Below are 24,582 nucleotides of genomic sequence, written 5' to 3' on the forward strand. Positions count from 1 at the left end.
ATAACTTAATAATTAATCATAAACTGTGCCCTGCCTGGGGTTTGTTTCCTGCCTTGCGCCCTGTGTTGGCTGGGATTGGCTCCAGCAGACCCCTGTGACCCTGTGGTTAGGATATAGCGTGTTGGATAATGGATGGACGTGCACGATTACAGGCTGCGTCTCTAATGACGTCATCATAGAATAGTTCGTAATAGACATATATATATATATATATATATATATATATATATATATATATATATACTATATATAGAATATCAACAGTAGTGAGGGGCGAGTTGATTATTATTTGCATTATCCGATTGGATAAAATGGCGTTTAGCGAAGAAGTTATTAATTGTAAGCCATTTTCACCCTTTCTGCGGACCCCCTATGGGGGTCCGCGGACCACAGTTTGAGAACCGCTGTTCTAGTACTCATATTCACATTCATTCTGATTGCTTGTTTTTATCTGGATGTACAAGTAGAACTGGTATTTGGAAGAAATTCTAAATATCCATCCATTTTCTGAATCTACTTAGTCCAGTATAGGGCTGTGGAAGTCAATGCCTACTTTGGAAGAAATGGATGCCAGGCAGGAACCAACCCTGGACTTGGTGGTGATCCATCACAGAACACATTCATTCACATACCCAAATTTACTTATATGGGCAATTACTTTTACACAGATATAGAAAACACAACATTTGATGAGAAAGGAAACAGACCATGTGAAAATTCCACACACTACAACTAAGTCTGCATCTGTGAGGCAGAAACACTAATAAAAATCAAACGTTTCGCTACAGTGATATCATTCAAAGAAAAAATTTCACAAAAAATTAAAAATAGGAAAAAGATCTGAGACCATTCCTCCATACAAAATCTCTCCAAATCCTTCAGTGTTGCACACATTTGGAGGTATGCTTTGGATCACTCTCTTGCTGGAAGGTCCAACTACAACACTGTTTTAGCCTCCTGGCACAGCCAGCAAGTTTATATCTTCTAAATATTCAATGTAGTCAGTCCATCAAGCCATGTATCATAACAAGATTCCTGGAGGCTTAGAAAGAAAAACAGCCCCACAACATCGCAGATCGACTATTATGCACCACAGTGAAGATTAGTTTCTTTTCTATATGACTCTGACTCATTATTTGCCAAACACACTCTGGGATTTGTTGCAGAAATTTTAATTGTTTAATCAGAACATTGAACCTAATTCCAGTGAAAATTCAAGTAATGTTTAAAAAATGTCAAGTTTTTACAGATGTACTGTAGCTTGATGACAGCAGAAGCTTTCTTCCACCAAGCTTTTTAGGTTTTCTGCCATGGATGTGGCATTTAATTGTAGTTTTGGAAATTTGGTAACTCCTGGGTGCAATAATTTGCCTTGGCAGCATCATTCATATCTTTGGTGACTCTTCCCATGAAGTCAGTAGACGGATGGGAGAGCATGGGGAGTCAGGAGGTCACTGGAAAAGGATGTGTGGTGCTCCCCATATCTCTCCAAAAGAAAGAAAGGCCAAGTCGTTACAGCCCTGGTGCTTCCTATTTTGCTATATGGTTGTGAGATATAGATGTTATCCAGTGACCTGAGACAAACACTGGACTCCTTTGGTACCGTGTCTCTTCTGAGAATCCTTGAGTACCACTGGTTTGACTTTGTGTCGAATGACCACTTGCTCACAGAGTCCTAAATGAGGCACACCACCTGCATTATGAGGGAGCATCAGTTATGGCAATATGGCCATGTGGTGAGATTCCCTGAGGGTGATCCAGCTTACAGGATCTTAATTGTTGAGGACCCGAGTGGCTGGACCAGGCCAAGGGGATGCCCACATAACACCTGGTTACAGCAGATAGAGGGTGGGACTGGACCGCATGTCTGCCTGGGGGGTTGTCCACCTGGATCCCAAGCTGCTTTGTCATGAGGTGGATGCGGCAATGCACTGTACCAATGCATGCGCCCCAACCTGACCTGACCTGTGTATCTGTGATCCTTGGAGAAAGTTGTTTTCTCACTGTGAGTGGAGGCAAAACAAACTTACAATATTTCACTTTTCAGGCAGATTCAGCACAGCTCCAGTTGTTTGAAAATCCTTTATTACTGGTCTAAAAGAAGAACATGGTGTATTTTAGGTATACAGCAATGTGTACAGCCATTGCTTGATCTTGGAAAATCAACAGCCTTTTATCTTATTTCTTATGTTCTCTGGTTTTACACATGCTGATGGATGACTAATACAGGTCTAGCATGTGTGTCACCTCACATTTGTACCCCAGTGAAACAGGAAGTCATGGATCACCACTTAAGAGTTCCTAAAGACTCAAGTCTTCTTTTATAAAAGGAAAATATACATGGAATATAAGTTGGTTAAATTTTGTTCATTAGAATGTGTAGGGATGCCCATAACTGTGACATGTTTGTTTAAAAATAGTTTACATTATTTGTCGGGATATTTCTTCATACTGAAAAGATAGATCACTCTCAAAACTCTGAATATCAGATCAAGTTAGAGAACAATGAAAACCTTCCTCATGACCCTTTTTGCTCATCTTTACCAAGGGACATCAGTGTACATAAGGGCATGCTCATCTACTGAGACTTGAAAGATGGGTTTCTTAGAGCAGGGGTCCCCAACCCCCAGTCCGTGGCCCACTACCGAGCTACAACCATCTGACAGCCAGGCCGCGAGAGAACTGCCGGCAATGGAGACTCACTCAGACTTTTCAGAACGGTTGGCGGGCTGGGCTTTGCAGCGGCGCAGAGAGAGGAGAGAGACCGAGGTGAGAGAGTATTACAACAAAGTATTTTTACGGTCCTGACAGTTTCCCCATATGACACAAGTCTATAGAAATCTTGTTACTACAAAGTACATTCAGCAGATAGTTTCATTACAACGAAGTGACCTTGAAATGCCTGAATGAATCATCCACAGAGCAGTTAGATCTGTGGTCGCAGCTCAGTTGTGCACATTTGCACAACGATCCCCAAACAGAAACATTGTAAAAAAAAATTTCTTTCTTCGAACTTTCCTCATACTGTGTTTTTTTTTTTTGCTGTTTTTGTTTTCTGTGGTTTTCAGTGATACCTTTTGCTTATTGCTTGTCAACATTTGATAAACATCCATTGGAATTTAACTCATTGTCACCCTCCTATAGAAACGGCAGAGACGAAAAACAATAACAGTGTTAAAGTTTGTGATGTGCAATCTGTTAGAATGACAAATGCAATGCATATGTCTTTGTTGTATGCAAAAAAAGAAGAAAAGTCTCAGGTTGCAAATGTATGCGATCTGCTTAATAACTTAATAATAATAAATAATAAATGTAATGTAAATTGTGCATAAAACTGCCCTATGAACCCATCCCGAATCCTCAACCCCCACCGGTCCCTGGAAAAATTAGCTTCTAATAAAGTGGTCCTTGCTGTCAAAAAGTTTGGGGACCACTGTCTTAGAGGACTGGGCTATGTTGCCTACATAAATTGTATGTGGAACTGTCTGACCCAATTTGTTTGATAAAAATGGCAAAGCAGCAAGTTATATTAATAAAGTGCAAGACATCTGGCTGTTTTGAGAAGAGAGACAGTGACATACAGTGTCTGCTAAGGCTTTACTTAAGATAAAACATATATAAAACTAATATTTGCTATATTCATTCATTCAACATGAAAATGTGTTTTCAGTTGTTCAACATGCTCATTTTACTTTCATTTACAATGTTTGGTTTGAAAACTGTCCCATGAAACAAGTAGGTGTTCATGGCCAATGCAATGACTCCTGAAAACCTATTACAGTACTCCATTACAAAGCTGCTAGTAACTAAATAACTGAAAACAAAATATATCTGGGAATATCCAAGTATGAGTCTCTTGGGAGAAGGCTGATTTAGGCACACTATCCAGTTTAGTTAGTGTGTGTGTTATTCATGTACGAATATCTGCTTTTGCATTTTCCTGCCCCCCCATCGCCATGCTAAGGCCACAAAAGTCAAGTGCGTGGATGATGCAACTGCACTGTGCAAGCAGTTTAGTATAGCCAACGTAATAATACATTAAATGGATACTGACAGACAAAAAGACATATAGCATTCTGATCTATCCATCCAGTATTATATTGTCTTTGTGAGTGCTGTGTTAGGGTAAAATAGACTTCCCTTGCACTACAAAGTGATTTCAGTTTTTTCCTGAGGAATGCTGTTTATATTCAAGGATAGCCAACGGACATAATGAAACAAAACTTGAACTTCTATTGTGTATTAAATTGTACTACACAAATGTGTTGTTACTGTTGAACTTCTTGGTTTTCTCAGCAAAGGTATTCTTATTGAATGTCAGAAAAGCTCTATCAACCTTCTCATTGTAACAAATCTACTGTAATAAGAAACATTATTCCTGCTTGTACTCATAATGTTATCATTACAATAATAACGTACAACCATAAAAATTAGTGTTTAAAATATAACAGAAGAATGGGCAATTTTAAATTTACATGTGAGTCCAGAAAAGCTTTAGAATGTGTATGTTCAAATGCACACTATCATCCATGCTTTGAAGATGAAAGCAGACTGGCTTCAGAATAATTTTAGTCACTGAGCACATTTATCTGGGATAAAAAACTCTTGTCTACTAATAAATGACGCTTGATTTCAGGATTCTACAGCAGTATTCTGAAGAGTATTCTAAAAGCACACAAGCTAATGTGGTGGTCACAGAAAATGCTAGCTGCAGTATTATAACTACACTTAAAAAAGTGTACAATGTGTGATTGATATATGAGCAGTAACATTTATAAACTATTTAAAGGGAACATTTCACCAGAAAACTAGTAGAAAGCACAATATCCCTTAACGACAGCAAGGCTGCAACAAAAGCAGATGTAACCACACGCTTGCTCTTTATAGGATTTTAAGTAATAATGACTTCTGGTTTGGTTTATTGTTGCCAGGCCTCTGAAACCACATTATTTTTGATTAAAAAGAAAGCTTACAGTACTTTGTACAGTAACCCAACTGTCAAAGCCACTTAAGAATTTGCTGAATTATTTATAGGAGAGTCATACTATTCATTTTTCAGTCATCAAACCACAGAACTAAACCAAAGTTAAGCAACCATACTGAGAACGTTCATTCTTTGATATGCAGAAGAATGAAGGTAATTTAATTTTTGTGATTTTTTTTTCTTTTCAGAATATACAGTACATATATTAGAGCAATTTTTGACCACTGAAAATATGTAATAGTCCACAGAAGGACAATGCACATTTGGGGATATTTTACTAGTGCCTTTTATTGCTTTAATAGAGTAAAAAGTTTAATTTGAAATAAACAAGAAAATTTTTCTGGGAATATGATATGGGTTTGCTGGAGGAATCCTGTGAAGGCTGGTAACCTTGGCATCACCTTCTTGCTGTTAAACTTTACAAACCATTTGCAAATAACTGCTAATGTTTGATGAGTACTTGGGATAAAATGTAGAAGCATTTTATTTGGAATCCAGTCAGTAATGGCAAAAGCAAGCTGATGGATGGACAGGTGTAAAATTATGTCTTAAGTGGTTAAAAATAAAAAATTAACATTCATGAGTTGTACCACATTGTCATTTCTGTACAGAACTAGCATGCAAAATGAAAGAAATGAGCAAACATATGCTATATAGGGTTAAGAAATATACATATACAGTATAAATTTAGTCCACAACAGCTGATTAAAACTCTGTTACCAATATGGTACCATTCTTACCTGTTGCACTCATATTATAGATATATATATTGCCGTAGGACTTAAAAGTAAAATGCAATGTCATGTATAATAAAAGTTATAAATTTTACATTTTGGAATGTCAGTCACTGAAGATCCACTCAATAATTCTGGGCCTGCCATTTAGATCTCGGTCATATAAGATCAGTCTACAGTTATGCATAGAGCAATTACAAGCTAGCAAAACCAAAACTTATAATGTTATGTGAAGGGGGGAGGATTGGATTTTAGTGAACCAAACATTTCAACAGCATGAAAGATAGCAAATCAGTTTAGCAAACACCTAACTTTGCACTCTTTGGGAAAGATAAAGACTAAAGTCTAGAATTCCCTAAATATTTGTAAATGTCCTCCTGACTTCACTCTTTACCTTTCTGGTATATACTCAACACACTATCTATATACTAACATTTCTAACATTCTTCCACCAAATATGGATTTACCTTTGTTATTCAAAAATAATATATTAACAAAAATAAATGATATATTTCTATACTTTATATAAGTGGATTGGCACAGCGGCCTCATAGGTCCAGTGCCCTGGGTTCAAACATGCTGGCTGGGGTAATAGACTGAACTGGTTAATAATTGGGTGTGTGCATCAATTGGCTCTAAAAACCCTGCACCATGTCCACAGCTTTGTGTTGCTTTTTGCCCAAACTCCTGAAACTTTTCTAGCAATTCTAAATTGGTCCCATATGAGTGATTGTGGGTAGATGTATGCATAAATGTGTGAGCTACAATGGACTGGTGTCTTGTCCAGAATCAGCTTTTGCCTTTTCCTCATGGTTGCATAAATAGGCTGCATCAAATACCTTAAATTGGGTGGATGTATAGAAAGATGAATAGAACATTTAATTTAAATGATTACATTTACATATAAGACAGCAGGACGCACAGTGTTGCAGTGGTTGGTACTGCTACCTCGTAAATTCAGTCTTGGGTTTAAATTTCTGATCCAACTGTAGACTTTGTGGAGTCCATTCATTCTCCCTACGCCTACATGGGCTTCCTCCTCAACCTCTGATTTTTCTTCCACAACCTCTAAACAAATGCTACATGATTCTAAAATGCTAAATGATTCTAAATTGGCTCAACATAAAGGGGTCCAATGTCCACTTTGAAGCAGAAAAGGTTTCAATTTGAGAAAATGTGCCTTTTGCATTTCTGAGGCATGCTTGTGACAACTAACTTAAGCTAAAAATAATACATTTTATCAGAGATTCATGGTACTATTTACTTGAGGTAAGGATACATTTCTTTCTTGCTTCTCCGCTTGCATCAACCAACACGGGTGGAGTTGCGAGAAGCCCTCCAGCCCCATGGAGTGAGATGCCTGCCAAATGACTACATAGTGAAAACAGCACATATGAGATTTGACTGTACTTTGTATACATAACAATAAATCTGAACTGATTACATTGAATTAGGCTTTTAATAAAATACCTAGATTTTTGAAAGAATCGATTCACTTACACAATGCAGTTACTAACAAAATCAAAAAAAAACTAAGAAGGTGAAAAAGGCAGAAAGTGCAAAAAAATGGTTAATGTATTATGGGTCAGTCTTGCAGAGTATATGATAAAAAAAGAATTTCAGGGCGTTTTTGAATTAAAACTCACTGACACTCACTGATACCAATCAATACATTTATATGCAGGGAGAATGTGCAGACTCCGGGTAGAATCTGGCACCATGAGGCAGGAATGACAGTTCTGTGCTACCACTCTACCTAGGTTAAAGCATCTGTACTGAACTTACTACAGTACAACCTGATTAAAGTTAGGTGGATTACCATTGATTAAGTCGCCCTAGTGTGTGTGTGTATGTACAGTATGTGTGTGTGGGTGTTTGGGTATGTGTCTGTGAATTCATCCTGCAGTGGACTAGCACTCTGTCTGAGGACTGTTCCTGCCTTGTACCCAGTGCTTGCTGGGATAGACTCCTGCTCCATCTGCCCTTGGTGAGCAGGTTAGTAAAACTAATTGATGAATGATGTTAATGCTTTTGCATATGATCTTTTTGAACAAATTGCTGTAAAGTACCCAGTAAAAGGGCACTGGACAAAGTAAGTAAACCATAAACTGTTTCAGAATAACTTTGAAGCCCAAACTGCAAATAACACAGAGTGCAAAGACTAATTACTGTCAAAAATTTTAGACAGGATGAAGATTTATTTGTTACTCCAGTGTCAAAGCAGGAAGTTGCCAGTGAGGAGCCTTGGTATGACAAGTTTTAATAAAAGTAATGCAACAGGCAAAATCCAGTACATCTAATAAATGGTGAGTTTATGTTATGGTTAATAAAGTCAAGAAACAACCAAACACAATTTTTGCACAGAGAAAAAAAAACTAAATCATAAAAATAACTATTGCATTTTTGGCCGTAATGTAAGCCCTATATCGTAAAACAAAACATTTAATAGGCATCTATATTTATTTTCATATAAAGTGGGGATAATAGCATTCTTTTTCTTACTTTTGTTACTTATCTGATGAACACAATTATTCAACACTAATGGGCAAAGTGTAAAAAAATAATTGTCCTGAGTTAAATCTATTCAATTAAAACAAACTGATTGAACACTGCTAGGTTTCATTACCATAGGTACTATTCAACATCACTTATTTTGACTCTTACCATCAAGGTGAAGATGCCAGCACAAAGATTCAACAGGCACATTATTCCATGACCAAAGAAACTTCCTGAAAATGTTAATATCTAGCATTCTAGAAAACTTGGTGAATACATTTCTAAGGCAACATGATTCCACTAAACCACTGGAACAGTAGTGAATCATCCCAGTAGTGGCTACCCTGCCAAAATAACTCTAAGGGCATAGTATAAAATCATACAGGAAGATACAAAACATGCCAAGTTTCTCTTCCCTCAGCAAACTTCAATGTTCATGACTCCAAAATCAGAAAAAATACTGGACAAATTGGGGCAACCTCGGAGGGTGGCAAGGCAGAAACCACTATCAACCAAGAAGTCTCCTTGGTCTATGTGGTAGATTTGCTACTCTGCTGTGGAACCTTTCATAGATGTGAATAGTCCTGGTTTCAGTGGTGCTTATAATAATAATTTAGACTTGAGATTTTGGACATTTCCATTCTTAACATATCCAGGAACATACAACAAATTAGAAAAAGAATGTTTTATTTAAACAATTTAATTAGTTATGGCTAAGAAAGTCAAAAAGAGAATAACACAGCAATTAATTACTAAAGGGAGCAGCAGCACTTTACAGAACATAAACACTCCTTGCTTCTTGATCTTAGACCCGTTATACAGCTCTGCCATTGTGGCTACATAATTAAAGTTTCCAGTCATGCTGCAAAACACAAATGAGAATTGTAGCCAGGCAAAAAGTCCATTCTGGGAACTGCCAGGCATCTTTTATAAAAGATTTCAAACAGGATCTATATACTCATTTCTAACAGTTTTACTAGAAGTTGATTTTCTGTCTGCTCTACCTTCAAGAAAGACCATTTTTTTTTCCATTCAACCCTTCTGCCACATATGACACTTATTTGCATTAGATGTGCATGTTACAGTTGTCTTGCTCTGGGTCTTCTTGTGTCAGATAAGCAGATATTTGGTGCATGTTGAAAAGGGCATTATTCATGTTATCTACTAAAATGTATGAACGAATTTACGCCTCGACACCACCTGGATTCACTTTCCACACAGAGCCTCGCAGCTCAAGACAAGGAGGTGGACTTGCAGTAATTGTCAGAGTAGATTTAAACATCAAAACGAATCCCAATTGACTGTCTATTGTCTTTTGAGTGCCTGGCTCTTAAACTAATAACGGAATCAGGTCCCGTCTCACTCATTGTTCTTTATCGTCCTCCAAAATACAATGCATCCTTCTTATCCAATCTGATTGAACTTTTAATCCACCTAAGCTCTTACTCTCAGAGAATTATCCTTCTCAGTGATTTCAACATCCATATTGACATTATTACATCTAAACTGAGGAATGAATTCCTATCCTTATTGGACTATTTTTACTTACCACTCTGGTGGTCATATATTGGATCTGATCTGTACTTCTGGACTATCTGTTGCTAACATTTACAGCACTGATTTGGGACTCTATGACCATAAAGCAGTATTTTTCACTGTCTCATTGCCTCTCCCTCCTCTTACCTGTAAACGACAGATTTCTTACAGAAACCTTAAAAATATCTGTCCCTCTATCCTTTCTGGATCCGCTTCTGATCTTTTACTGTCTGCACCTATTCCGTCAACATTAGATAGTCTTGTTGACCACTATAACACAGCCCTTCATTCAGCATTAGATAAAACAGCTCCTTTAAAACATAAGGAGGTTTCCTTTAAGCATTCAGCTCCTTGGTATAATTCAGAATTGCGATCTATGAAAGCAGCTGGCCTACGCCTTGAGAGAATGTCACTTAAGACTGGCCTCACTTTGCACATCCAGGATTTCTCTGACCACCAAAGAGCTTACAGAGAAGCACTAGAACACCCATTATGGCAGAATAATAGAACTTGGCCACGATAACCCAAGGGTTTTATTTTCTGTAGTTAATAAACTAATCGAACCCGCATCTGGCACAACTACCTCTTCTACTGAAGTCTGTGAGGAATTCCTCTACTTTTTCCATAACAAAATTAAAGATCTAAATACTTCAACTAACATAAATACATCATCTGTTTATATCTCTTCCTGTTTTCCCACTCCATCCAGCTCCTTCTCTAACTTCTCACCAGTCACATCTGCATTTGTTAATAACCTGCTTTGTAAGATGAGACCAACTACTTGTATACTGGACCCCATCCCCAGCACACTACTTAAGTCCTGCTTTCATGCCATAATCCCGACTGTTACAACAATAATAAACTCATCCCTTGACACTGGCTCTGTGCCGATCACTTTTAAAATCGCTTCTGTAACCCCAATGTTAAAAAAGTCTGGTCTTGATGCTGACAATCTTAACAATTTTCGGCCTATTTCCCACTTACCTTTTCTGTCAAAAGTTCTTGAGCGTGTTGTAGCTTCCCAACTCACCAACTACTTAACTTCTAATAATTTGATGGAACCCCTTCAGTCTGGTTTCAGGGCGCAGCACAGCTGTGAAACTGCTGTGCTACGGGTAACCAATGATTTGCTTATGGCAGCAGACTCTGGAATGGAGAACATGCTGGGTATCTCTGGCACTGCCCTCCAGTGGTTCAAGTCATATCTGACTGATAGGCAAGAGTTTGTTAGTCTTGGCAACAGCAGATCCAGCTCAGCGCCAGTCACACAAGGAGTTCCTCAGGGCTCTGTCCTCGGTCCTCTTCTCTTCTGTATTTATATGCTTCCCCTTGTCCATATTATTCATAGCTTTGGACTGGGTTATCATTTTTATGCAGACGATACTCAGCTTTATTTCAATGTTAAAAGTGGAACTTCATCAGAGCTTTCTCAGCTCACAACCTGCCTCAGTGAAATTAATACCTGGATGGAGCAGAACTCTTTAAAATTAAATTGCAACAAAACTGACCTCCTGCAAATTGGGACTAAAGTGCAACTTAATAAAATGAGCTCTTTCCCAGTCCATCTTGGCGGTGATCTCATTAGACCTGCCTCTACTGCAAAGAATCTTGGTGTAATTTTTGATTCCTCCCTTTCTTATTCCGCCCACATAAACCACATTAAGAAACTTTCTTACTTTCACCTCTGTAACATATCCCGTGTTCGCTCCTTCCTCTCCTTTTCTAATGCTGAGAAACTTGTCCATGTTTTTATCACATCCCGCATCGATTATTGTAATTCCCTACTGGCAGGTGCCCCTTCTAATCTTATATGACAGCTCCAGCTTATTCAAAACTCGGCTGCAAGAGTCCTTACTCGAACCAGAAGCAGCAAGCACATAACACCCATCTTGTTCCGCCTTCTCTAGCTCCCTGTGTCTTACATAATCGAATATAAAATCCTACTAATAACCTACAAAGCCTTAAATGACCTTGCGCCAAACTATATCAGTGACCTTCTCCATCACTATGTGCCTGTCCACCCACTAAGGTCCTCTGATTCTGGCAATCTTGATGTGCCCCACACTAATCTACACTCCATGGGTAACAGGGCCTTCAGCTGTATAGTGCCCAGACTCTGGAATGACCTACCAAAATTAATCAAGTCAGCTGACTCAATGAATTCTTTTAAAAAACTCCTCAAAACTCATCTGTTCAGGAAGGCTTTTAGCTCTACTTGACTTTTTACCTTTCTTTCAGTTTACCTCTATGTCAAGTTGCTCATGTAACCTGTGTGTGTGTGTGTGCTATACCATCAATTATGTTGTCTGTTAGGCTTTTTCTCTGAATTTACTGTCTTAATCTGCTTTATTTATTTATCTGGTTTGTACAATGCTATATACTGTATACCCTGCCATTCTATCTTAAACTCTGTGAAGTGCCTTGAGCATGGGAAAGGCGCTATATAAATAAAATGTATTATTATTATTATTATTAAAATGTCTGAAATATTATTAGCCTACTGCATTAACTACAAGTGGCTGACTTCAAATCTTTGATATACTTCCCATAGAAATTAGAACACTTTACCTTAACTTAGTGTCATATCAGATGCAGTGTTCTCCCTAGCATCTTTTAGCCAGGTGCTCCGCCAGGCTAATTTAGTTGAGCACCCGGCTGTCATCCTGCTTGACATTGTGAGATGACAGCCGCAGATCTACAGGCACAGGCAGATCTAATGATCTGCAGAGATGGCAAGGGACCAGTGGGCGGGTGGGCAAATACTTTAGAAACAGGATCGCAAGTAGTGAGGGGAGAGGCGCAGAGCGGGATATTGCCGATCACTCGATGCTGAACAAGCTAATAGCGGGGACGAGGCAGAGCGGAGTTCACAAGCAAAGAGTATGGGGAGGTGGGCTTTCGTGAGGGGGCTGTACATGGTACTAGCAGGGGCGTAGCAGCTTAATACAGCAGCGAGGAGTATGGGGAGGTGGATGGGCGAGAGGGGGCTGTACATGCTAATAGCGGGGACGGAGTGGCAGTTCATAAGCAAAGAGGATGTGGTGGTGGGCGGGCGAGAGGAGGACTGATAAAAAAAAAAAAAAGAAAAAAAGACTAGTGGAACCAGCCTGTCAGATATCAGAAAAAGGGTGTCAGGAAGTGACGTCTCTGTTCTCGGTGTCAGTGCAGTCTGTGTAGTGCTGCTAAGTGTACAGCTGCTCTCTTCTTGTTCAGTACATAGCAAACCTATATATATATATATATATATATATATATATATATATATATATATATATATACATACACACTGTATATACAGTTGTTTAAGCATTAGGTGTGTTCTGTGTGCAATAATCCATGTAGCGCTCACTGTGGTTCCTGTTAAGGTGACTCCGCCGTTTTTATATTTGCTCATACTGAGGGTTTTGTTAAAGTGACCCCCATCTGCCGTTTTTATATTTGCTCATACTGAGGGTTTTGTTAAAGTGACTCCATCTGCCGTTCTTATATTTGCTCATATTTGGAACTGCGTCCATATTGCAAAAAGTGTGCAGAAACCCTTGCAGCACACACCATGTCCTGAGAAAAAGTTTTGTCACTGAATTGCTGAGGGTTTTGTTAAAGTGACTCATCTACCATTCCTTTTTTTGTTCATATCTTGCCCTGCCATAGTACAAGTGTGCATTGAATATCCAACAGGCTCCCACTTTCCCACTCAAAAGTCTTATTCATAGGTACTTTAAATTTTTACCAAATGTTTTACCAACATGAGAAAAAAAAGTGTTCAGAAAACAACACTGCTCAGTTATTTCAGGAAAGAGATGCCACAAACTAATGAAGGTGCGGCATCAACTCCTGATGTGGCAATTTCAGACAAAGACACTGCAGAAGCTCGTCCATCACAGGAAATCTCTTCAGCACACATTCTGCCAGTTGATAAATCTAAGCACCGCTTATCCGGCATAAACAAACAATGGTTTAAAGATTTTAATTGGCTAATGGTCAAAGAAAGTGGTATGTGGTGCTCATTGTGCATGAAATATTCAAAGAAACACCCCCCAAGGAGGGAGTTATCTTGGGTAAATGTGCCATGCACAAGATTCGAAAAGAAAGCTTGCTGGACCATGAAAAAAGTAAAATGCACATTGAGTTTTCTGCTGACCTTTTAGGAAAGCATGTACTAGAGCAAACTGGAATCGGTCATTCTGTGTGATGAAACCACAGACATCTCAGTTGTAAAACAATTAATTATTTACATTAAATATGTTTGCCAGGTCACTAAAGAGGTCAGAATTAGTTTTGTATCAACCCGCAATATGATTGATGGCAAAACGGAAACTATAACCAATACACTGAGTGAGACTATTGACACTCTAGGATTGAAAACTGCTAATCTGGTTGGACTAGGGTCAAATGGAGCGGCTGTTATGATTGGGATAACAGAAAGGTGTGGTAAAACTGCTTAAAGATAAAACATCTGGACTCTTGATCAACTGCCACTGTGTACTGTAAACCACCGATTGGCTCTTGCAAGTGCCTAAGCAGCAGCTGCAGTACCTTATTTAACAAAACTGAACGATATCTTAAGGCAGCTGTTTTATTTCTTCCAAAATTCTTCAGTTAGGATGGCTGGTTTAACAGAAATCCAAAATATTCTGAACACTCCCCAGACTGAGCTGAAAATGGCCAGTGACACTAGATGGCTGTCTCACGACTCTGCACTACAGTCACTACGACAGTATATGAGGAGTATCATAACTGAGGCCACTGAACAAAATGACATCACAGCTGAAGGATTAAGCAGATGTATTAAAACGCACAATTTTGTTTCCTCTCTGATGATGCTTTCAGACGTATTACCTTTGTTGTCCAACTTATCTAAGGCTTGGCAAATGTAAGATGTCAATCTTACCGAAATTGGGCCAATTTTGCTTGCCACAAAATTGGCCATCATGGAGTTGAAAGACACTCCTGGCAGATATTTTCAAAGCCTTCATCATTGTCTGGCAGAAGAATGGTCAGATCTCCGCATTGTTTATACACAGAGTGACATAATGTCATTCAAAACTGCAATATATGATAAATACCTAGATACAGCTGTCAAGCACCTAGATGCAAGATTCCCTGACATGCCAATTATTTCCAGCTTTTCAAAAGTTTTCAATGCAGAAACTCACGATTCAAGTGAGTCTGCTGAAATTCTTTTCGATCATTACTCCAAAAATGGTAGCCCTCCAATTTTAAAATATGAAAGTAGCAGACAAGAATGGACAGTTGCATTAAAAATGATCAGAAGTCAATCATACAAAGACTTCAGTCCAAAACAGATTTTACTAAAAATGGCAACGACATCAGAGCTCTAAGAGTCGTTTCCAAATTTAGCCAAACTAGCTCATGTTGGGCTAGTGATCCCACTGAGCACAGCTGAATGTGAAAGGGGGTTTTCTGCCCTTAAAAGGATCAAGACATGTTTGAGAAATCGCATGAATCAAAGCACGCAAAATAATCTCATGCTGATCTCTTTGAAGGGCCCAAATCCTGGGAACTTTGATTATGGGAAAGCTGCAGACAACTGGGCTTCTTGGAAGAAAAGAAGAATAAATATTTACCTGAAGACACCTTCTGCATATACAAGTTGGCTTTGAAAAATATTTTAAAATTTTTCTTCATTAGGTTTCCCATACTTTTTTTTCCTTTATTTTCACTTTTCTTCCAGACAGCGACAATACTTGTGCGTTTATGTCATAACAAGTGTTATTTAAAATTTTTGTTAGGGTTGCAGGATCCTGAATTGGATACTTCTTACATTTAATAAAACTATTCTGGCACAAGTGTCAAACCTTAAAAAAGGAAGTCATATTGAGCATTGGAAAATCTTTATATATAATCTTCATTTGGATCTTGATCTTTGTTTGTCCGCGAATTCACTGCCTTGTGTGGTGTTCCTGGTGTGTTTAGTAGAGGGCAGTAGTGATGGAGGAGGAGAGGAAGTGAGGGGGAGGATCGTTGGATGAGGTTGGAGTGTGGTGATTAAAGAGGATTGAACTAAAGGAGACTACGTGCTGTTTGTACTGGCTGAATACACAACACCTTGGTTGTTACTTTTGTTTACAAACACTGTCGATAGCACTCTTTGTGTTTAGATCTGGCGTCGACACCGTGCTTTGTGTTTAGATCTGGCGTCGACACCTGCTTCATTGTCGAGACTGTGGTTTTTTGTGTTTCAATTGACCATCGTTGGCAGCACTTCGTCCAAATCAAATGTTCACCCACTTCTTGGAGTCGGCAGTCAGAGTATATAAGTCGGGCACACTTCTGTGATTTTCCATCAGTCGGCGTTTGGAGTTCAAGAAAGAAGCATGGGTTCTTCCTTACTCTTTGGATTGCCACAAAGCAACCTGTGAGATTGGAGAAAGGTTGAGAAGAGATCGTGAGAGGAAACGACAGCGTCATGAAAACCAGACGGACTGTGAACGGAGAGAAGCAGAAATGCTCCTCCACCACCACATAATTACTATTCGGACAGTGATTCCGAGTAGGCCGTTCCTATCGAATCAATGTCCAAGGGTTTTGTTTTGTAATTTTGTTTCCCTTATAAAAATCATAATGCTGTGCGACGAAGGGCCCAGTTCACGACTGGCAGCCACATTTAAACAGGGAGCCCTTCACAGACAACTTTAACACGCGCAACGTAGTTGGGCACACATGGCTAGTAATCTATATATATATAATCCCTATGTGCGTCCAGGTGTCCGTGTGTGGGTGTCTTCTGGTGAAGTGCGCATGCGCGGGGCACGGTGCTATGCGCGATATTACTGTCAGAGAAAGTTAGAGGCGTTTTACGGAAATACAAACCAGTATTACTGCGAGAGGAAATTAAAGGTACACAATACAGTGACGCATATTACAGCCACATACAAGCCAGTATTACTGTCAGAGGAGATTAAAGGCATATTACCGACGCGCACGCCTGTATTAACGCCAGAGAAAATTAAAGGTATATTACGAACGTACAGACGTATATTACGGACGTACAAGCCAGCGGACGTACAAGACAGTATCCTTCAATAAGGGCGCACACAAAAAGGCGAGCCTCAAAAGGGCGACCTCAGTTGGGCGCAGCGAATAAAGGCGCACGTAAATAAAGATCTGCACCTGTTGCTCTTCACATATTCCAGAGCCATTTGAACTAAATTATCTATGCACTCTTATTGAATAGAGCTGTACAAGACAGTATTACTGTCACAGAAAATTAAAGACACACAATACACCACGGCAGCCCACGAAGAACGGTCAGCTCAGCAAGTAAACATCAACAAAAGAAAGGCTGAAAGAAAGAAAAATACGACCAACAAAAAGAATGAGGTCAAAGTCCCTTACCATTTAATATAGACTGTTCCTACTAATGTTTATCCACTACTGTTCTAGCGCCCGTTAATGTAACGGGCTAAATGACTAGTTAATATTAATTAACTGATAAAAATAGTGTACATTTAATTTTCCCCACCACCAAATTTCCCCGTCCCGCCCTACCCAGCTGCTTTCTCATGCCACCCGGCTGGAAAAAATTTCTGGGGAGAACACTGCAGATTGTGTAAATATTTATCTAACCAAGGCATTACTCTGCTAATTTTAAATTTCATTAAGAAGGGAAACAAGCAGGTACATCCTCGATATCTTCATAGGTATCCTGAACACTTAACCAAACTTATAGAAATATCCTGAGGTTCCTTTCCATCTGCCTTAATGTGACATCTGAATAAAAGTTCACTGTTTCCAAAGTCATTTGGCCCCCTTGTTCATCTTGTACAGGTCAGGCAGCTGGAAGACTGCCTACTCCACACCTCCGATTGCTCAATGTTACTGCACTCTAGTGGCTAAAGAAGAAATGGACACATTATGTATTTTAATATACAGTGGTGTGAAAAACTATTTGCCCCCTTCCTGATTTCTTATTCTTTTGCATGTTTGTCACACAAAATGTTTCTGATCATCAAACACATTTAACCATTAGTCAAATATAACACAAGCAAACACAAAATGCAGTTTTTAAATGATGGTGTTTATTATTTAGGGAGAAAAAAAATCCAAACCTACATGGCCGTGTGTGAAAAAGTAATTGCCCCCTTGTTAAAAAATAACCTAACTGTGGTGTATCACACCTGAGTTCAATTTCCGTAGCCACCCCCAGGCCTGATTACTGCCACACCTGTTTCAATCAAGAAATTACTTAAATAGGAGCTGCCTGACACAGAGAAGTAGACCAAAAGCACCTCAAAAGCTAGACATCATGCCAAGATCCAAAGAAATTCAGGAACAAATGAGAACAGAAGTAATTGAGATCTATCAGTCTGGTAAAGGTTATAAAGCCATTTCTAAAGCTTTGGGACTCCAGCGAACCACAGTGAGAGCCATTATCCACAAATGGCAAAAACATGGAACAGTGGTGAACCTTCCCAGGAGTGGCCGGCCGACCAAAATTACCCCAAGAGCGCAGAGACGACTCATCCGAGAGGTCACAAAAGACCCCAGGACAACGTCTAAAGAACTGCAGGCCTCACTTGCCTCAATTAAGGTCAGTGTTCACGACTCCACCATAAGAAAGAGACTGGGCAAAAACGGCCTGCATGGCAGATTTCCAAGACGCAAACCACTGTTAAGCAAAAAGAACATTAGGGCTCGTCTCAATTTTGCTAAGAAACATCTCAATGATTGCCAAGACTTTTGGGAAAATACCTTGTGGACTGATGAGTCAAAAGTTGAACTTTTTGGAAGGCAAATGTCCCGTTACATCTGGCGTAAAAGGAACACAGCATTTCAGAAAAAGAACATCATACCAACAGTAAAATATGGTGGTGGTAGTGTGATGGTCTGGGCTTGTTTTGCTGCTTCAGGACCTGGAAGGCTTGCTGTGATAGATGGAACCATGAATTCTACTGTCTACCAAAAAATCCTGAACGAGAATGTCCGGCCATCTGTTTGTCAACTCAAGCTGAAGCGATCTTGGGTGCTGCAACAGGACAATGACCCAAAACACACCAGCAAATCCACCTCTGAATGGCTGAAGAAAAACAAAATGAAGACTTTGGAGTGGCCTAGTCAAAGTCCTGACCTGAATCCAATTGAGATGCTATGGCATGACCTTAAAAAGGCGGTTCATGCTAGAAAACCCTCAAATAAAGCTGAATTACAACAATTTTGCAAAGATGAGTGGGCCAAAATTCCTCCAGAGCGCTGTAAAAGACTCATTGCAAGTTATCGCAAACGCTTGATTGCAGTTATTGCTGCTAAGGGTGGCCCAACCACTTATTAGGTTCAGGGGGCAATTACTTTTTCACACAGGGCCATGTAGGTTTGGATTTTTTTTCTCCCTAAATAATAAACACCATCATTTAAAAACTGCATTTTGTGTTTACTTGTGTTATATTTGACTAATGGTTAAATGTGTTTGATGATCAGAAACATTTTGTGTGACAAACATGCAAAAGAATAAGAAATCAGGAAGGGGGCAAATAGTTTTTCACACCACTGTAGTAAGGACAGGTTTTTGTTTTCTCCTTTAAGGCCTGAATAACTTGTCAATTTGGGAAAAGTATCTTTTATCTTGTATAGTCCTGGTGACCCCCCAATCCATTATTGCCTAAATACTTGCCACAAGTAATTTTCTTCCAATGTGACTGAATGCTTCTTGGTGTAACAATTGTACCGCCATTAGCCATGTGTTGTAGTGTCAATGCTTACATTACAATCAGTTTTATGGAAATTTCTGCACTTTTAGGGGGAAGCCCTTTCATACCAACATCTCATACAGATAAGGGTAAGGTTGATACACTATTTTCACTGAATAAGCCAGGGAGCAGGATAAAAGAGGTGTTAAATGAATTTTAGTATCACTTTTTATATGTTATCTTCAAGTGTTCCAAAGGTTTGTTGGGGAACAAAGCTGTACCACTCTCTCTAAGTCAGCTGCTAGTGCCTACTGGGCATATTTTTAAGTGTGCATTAATATGAAATTAATATTATTAATTCTTCTACAAAAGGGATCACTATGCCATAAACCAAAAATTAGCATTGTGTAATACTATCATTAAATTAAAGTTAGCTAACTGTGCAGAGACAATAAATGATTCCCAGATGCACCTTAGAATGGAATTAAAGAAAATCTCACATGAGAACAAAACAACAACAAAAAAAATGAAGTTTTACTTACGGTATACTCATAGTTGACTTGTATTCAGATATATACAGTAACCAGTTCTTTACTTCATCAATAGTTTTCCCATCCATGTGAGTAAGTCTGAATGTTCTTGGACTAACAAAGATAAGCTACATTAGAAATTAATTTCAAACGCTGGGTATCTTAGACTATTTCATCTGTACCTGCAGTGTGGTATGTTAGTGGAGGTGAAACAAACTTCACTCTTAGTTTAGGTGAGAGGATGCCAAGCCTGTTTATTAAAAAAATAATAAAATAAACCACTTCAAGCACTACGAATGCAAATCCCAGTTGTGAATATCATAGTTTGCTTTTTACAACTCGGCCCAAGTTTGACAACAAAATGTCCTGAATTAGACCCCACAGGCAAAATAGCAATATTACACTTTGATCCTTTTGATTAGAAAACAGGTCCCGCACACGATGAGTTTGTTTACAAGCTTATGTTTTTGAGGGGAGACAGTTAAATAACTTTATTATTAAAAGCTAATAACATCAAAGTTTACCAAAGCAGGTAAAAAAAACAGAAAAACAGTCGACTGTGCACAGACTATCTGCTCAAAGTTAAATAAATTATGACATATTCTTTCACATTAGAAACATGAAAAAAGCAAGCTTCTTAGCATTCCGTAAAGTGGAGTGCTTTCTTATGAATTATGCAAATCACAAAACAATGCATTTAAGAGAAACCAGAAGTATGTAAGGAATGAATAAAACCAGTCCTAATTAAAATGTTTTATTATTTTTTTTTATTCAGGAATCGAGGTGGGAGGGGGAGGTGGCTGTAATAGTTGTTTAATTTTGGCTCTCACTGCCATTTAAAGTGAACAACGGTTTTAGTATAATCTACTACTGTGTGAGTTTTTTTTTTCATTATTATCTGTAATGTATTGGATCTGCCACTGGTGGAAACTAACTAATGAATGACTCATAACATTTCTCTGTTTTTCATTAGCTTTTTTTTGTTTTTATCTGCTGAATTTATTCAATGGGGAATATAAGATATTATATCTGCAAAGCAAGGCTGATAAGGAGAACGCAGCATTGTGTTATCATTGTCCCTGCCACCTGAGCTTAATTAAATTTAGGTACCAATATCTTCCCGGCGGCACGGTGGCGCAGTGGTAGCGCTGCTGCCTCGCAGTTAGGAGACCCGGGTTCGCTTCCCGGGTCCTCCCTGCGTGGAGTTTGCATGTTCTCCCCGTGTCTGCGTGGGTTTCCTCCGGGTGCTCCGGTTTCCTCCCACAGTCCGAAGACATGCAGGTTAGGTGGATTGGCGATTCTAAATTGGCCCTAGTGTGTGCTTGGTGTGTTTGTGTGTGTCCTGCAGTGGGTTGGCACCCTGCCCAGGATTGTTTCCTGCCTTGTGCCCTGTGTTGGCTGGGATTGGCTCCAGCAGACCCCCGTGACCCTGTGTTCGGATTCAGCGGGTTAGAAACTGGATGGATGGATGGATATCTTCCCTCTGCTTTTGTAATTCAACAGTATAATAATCATACTAACACTTTTCCACAAAAAGAGGCTTTATTTTCCTTGTCATTTTATTGTTAAAGAATATAACATTCTACATCATTTCTTTGAAAGTGTTTTTGTACTCCCCATTTAATGAGCCAACTTAAACAATAAACACAAGTGGAGAAGCTACAGACAGGGTAATGTGACAGCTTTCTGCTAGGATAATGAAGCTTATGCTCTTTTATAGTATGGTCTCTAAATACTTATAGGCAATCAGTGAGAATACAGAACCAGTGGGTGTACTGCTCTTTAAGTGAAGCACCTAAAAGAGAACTGTGCGTACATCAAAAGAATGCAGATACCACAAACACAAAAAGAATGATAAGCACCACCATGTGTACTTAAGAGCTTGAGGGTATAAGGGTTCCACAGGATTCTGGGGATGGATGTTAGCAAGATTGTCTACAGTAAGAAGATAAAGGCACATCAGGCCTATGTAGGAGAAGCAGAAATGACCCAAGAAGCGGTCAGCTCAAGTCTTATAATTTTTTTAATGTCTGAAATCAAATCAGGTATATATGCAGTTATTATCAAAAGTCTACACAAACTTGTTCAAATGTCAGAATCTCAGGTTGAAATCAGGACAAACCATGTCAAACATTTTTTCAAATTTAATATGATTATGTGAAATACAAAAACAGTGTTTTTAAGATTTTTTTTATTTAATTGCTTTTATTACATAATTATAATTCTTTAACCAATTATATAACTTTAACCAATAATTGGTGAAAGCACTTTTTACAGTCATTAAATCTCTTTGGATAGCTCTTCATCAGTTTAAAGTTTGCAGAAGAATTTATGCTCAGTTAAATTTGCACAAACTTCTTTAGGTAACCATAAAGTTCTGAGCCCCAAATGGCCCTTTCCAGGACACTTGCTTTACTTGTTTAAGCCATTTCTTGGTTGTGCTGCTTATATCGTTTAAATTGGTGCCATGAGATGGGGCATTTTTTCTGCATTTTCAGCAGGTTTTGTGAGAATGTCTTGATATTCAGAGTTACTCATTTTCCCCTGTATCCTAACCAGGGCCTCTGTCTCTGCTGAAGAGAATCAGTCCCACAGCATCATGCTGCCACCACCATGCTTGAAGTTAGGTACCTTGTTCTTTGGGTAACATATCTTTTGCAATTAAAGGCAAAAAGTTACCTTATTAGACCACAAGAGTTTATCTCCATTTGGTTTATGTAGATGGAATGTGTTTCCTTGCAAAATGTATGCAGGGGTGCATGTTCTGTTTTTGTGAGAAACAGTTATCATCCTGCCTTCCTTTCCCAATGGTTAGATTTGTAGAGAATACATGAAATGTTTGAGAAACAAGGGACCATTAAAGGGAAATTAATTTCCTCTGATACTAAGGTAACACAGATTAGGGACAGCAAATTCCAAAGCTAGGAAGCCAGAAGATGTGGACCATAATCTTATATAGGAGGAGTCTGACAACACATTGAATCACATGACTTCCTTGACAATATGTTATTAGATATAACATAGCAAAACAAAACGGTAATACCAATGGCAAATAAAATGGTGTTGCAATAGCATTAACGATAATTTTTATAATATACAAAAATAAACAGGACATACAATACAGTATCACATAAATATTCCACATCCAAATATTCCAGATAAATCCAGTAAATCTGACAAAATGGTTAATAGCCAGGGAATGGCCATTTACAACCATATGTTTTTACAGCTCCTTAGATTGCAGTTGGCCTTGTGGTAGTCTTCCTGAACAGCATTCTCCATGCCAGTTTTGGAGATGTGACATAGTGATGACATTATTTATTAAACTTCGAGCATTTAATTATATATCAAACAAGCATACTTAGGTCGTGTCATTTGGGAATTGGGAATCTAATTTTACAGGGAAAGATTTGGATGTGACACTGCCATTAACCCAACTTCCATTTGCCATAGAATGGTGGGAGCACAATCTGGTGGAACCATTATATCACTTCCAGCCAACATGATCAACATTCCACTTAATTATTTAAAACCACCTAACCCAGGAAATCATTGTCAGACTGGGCCAAGATGAAACCTCTCTGATAGCTAAAGCAAATCAACATCAGCTTAACCAGAGTTTTTTTTTCTCCTTCCCACAACTAACATTAAACAAACAAGGTTACCCCTGGTGCCCCAAATCTTCTTTGTTACCTTGTCTCTTTTTTACAATATATATAATGTCTTTAAATAATAAGATCCCAAAGAGCTTTTTTTAGCTGTTTCTGGTTCATGGTCATCTCTGCATTATGCAACCAAGAAACCTGCAGGAAATAGAGAAACAGCTGATTTTATTTAGAGCTAATGGCAATTAATTCACTCTATGTGAAGTGTAACTGCATAACTGTGAACACAATTATAGAGGCCATTAGAGAAAGTGTGCACATTTGTACAACCAAGGAAATGAAAGCATTTCCTAAAAGTATACATTTGTTATTACAATATTTTTGATGATTTTGCAGTTTTTTACAATGTCTTAATAAAATGAAAATGATCTGATATAATTTATCTTGATTTCACTGTTAGACTCTGGACTGGTAGAGAAACAGATCCTCTGAAATATAATCAGGAAGAACCACCTTAAACTCAAATTTGAATATTCTAACTGGTTGGAACCTAAAGGTCTGCATACTTTTTCCATCCTTGAAAAAATTCTGTGTGTTATTTTGAGTTAATCAGATTTTTGGAATCATTCATTTAGGAATCACACAAATTCCAAAGGAGTTCAAAACTGTTCCTCATATCTGGGAAAGCTTGCTTCTGTCTATTGCTGACACTCAAAGACCACTGCATTTCCGCACGGGGTGCAGAGAGGTACTGCTGCTATGGTCATGTGAAACAGCAAATAAAATATAAAATATTGAAGGTGGGGATGTTGCCTACAGTGTTAGCGCCAAACTTTTTACAGTATTATGAAAGAAGTGGCCTTGGTGTCTCTTATACAAGCAACAACTATATAGAAACAATAAAGGTGTATAGGTAAGGCAATACAAAAATGGGTTGGCTATACAAATTACCACTGGCCTACATGCATTGTGTCTACACTAGTGCTAGACAACCCAAGCAGGAGTATAGGTTTTAGCAATATATAAATGTGTAGATTCAGCCAGTTTTCA

General features: G+C 38.6%; 1 protein-coding gene across 1 annotated transcript in view; it reads right to left on the reverse strand.

Moving 5' to 3' along the window:
* Positions 1–24,582, reverse strand: part of LOC114653516 (SWI/SNF-related matrix-associated actin-dependent regulator of chromatin subfamily D member 3) — a 481,542-nt gene that overhangs the window by 300,236 nt on the left and 156,724 nt on the right. The window lies entirely within an intron of this gene.

This window comes from Erpetoichthys calabaricus, chromosome 6 (assembly GCF_900747795.2).
Source record: "Erpetoichthys calabaricus chromosome 6, fErpCal1.3, whole genome shotgun sequence".
Taxonomy (NCBI): Eukaryota; Metazoa; Chordata; class Cladistia; order Polypteriformes; family Polypteridae; genus Erpetoichthys; species Erpetoichthys calabaricus.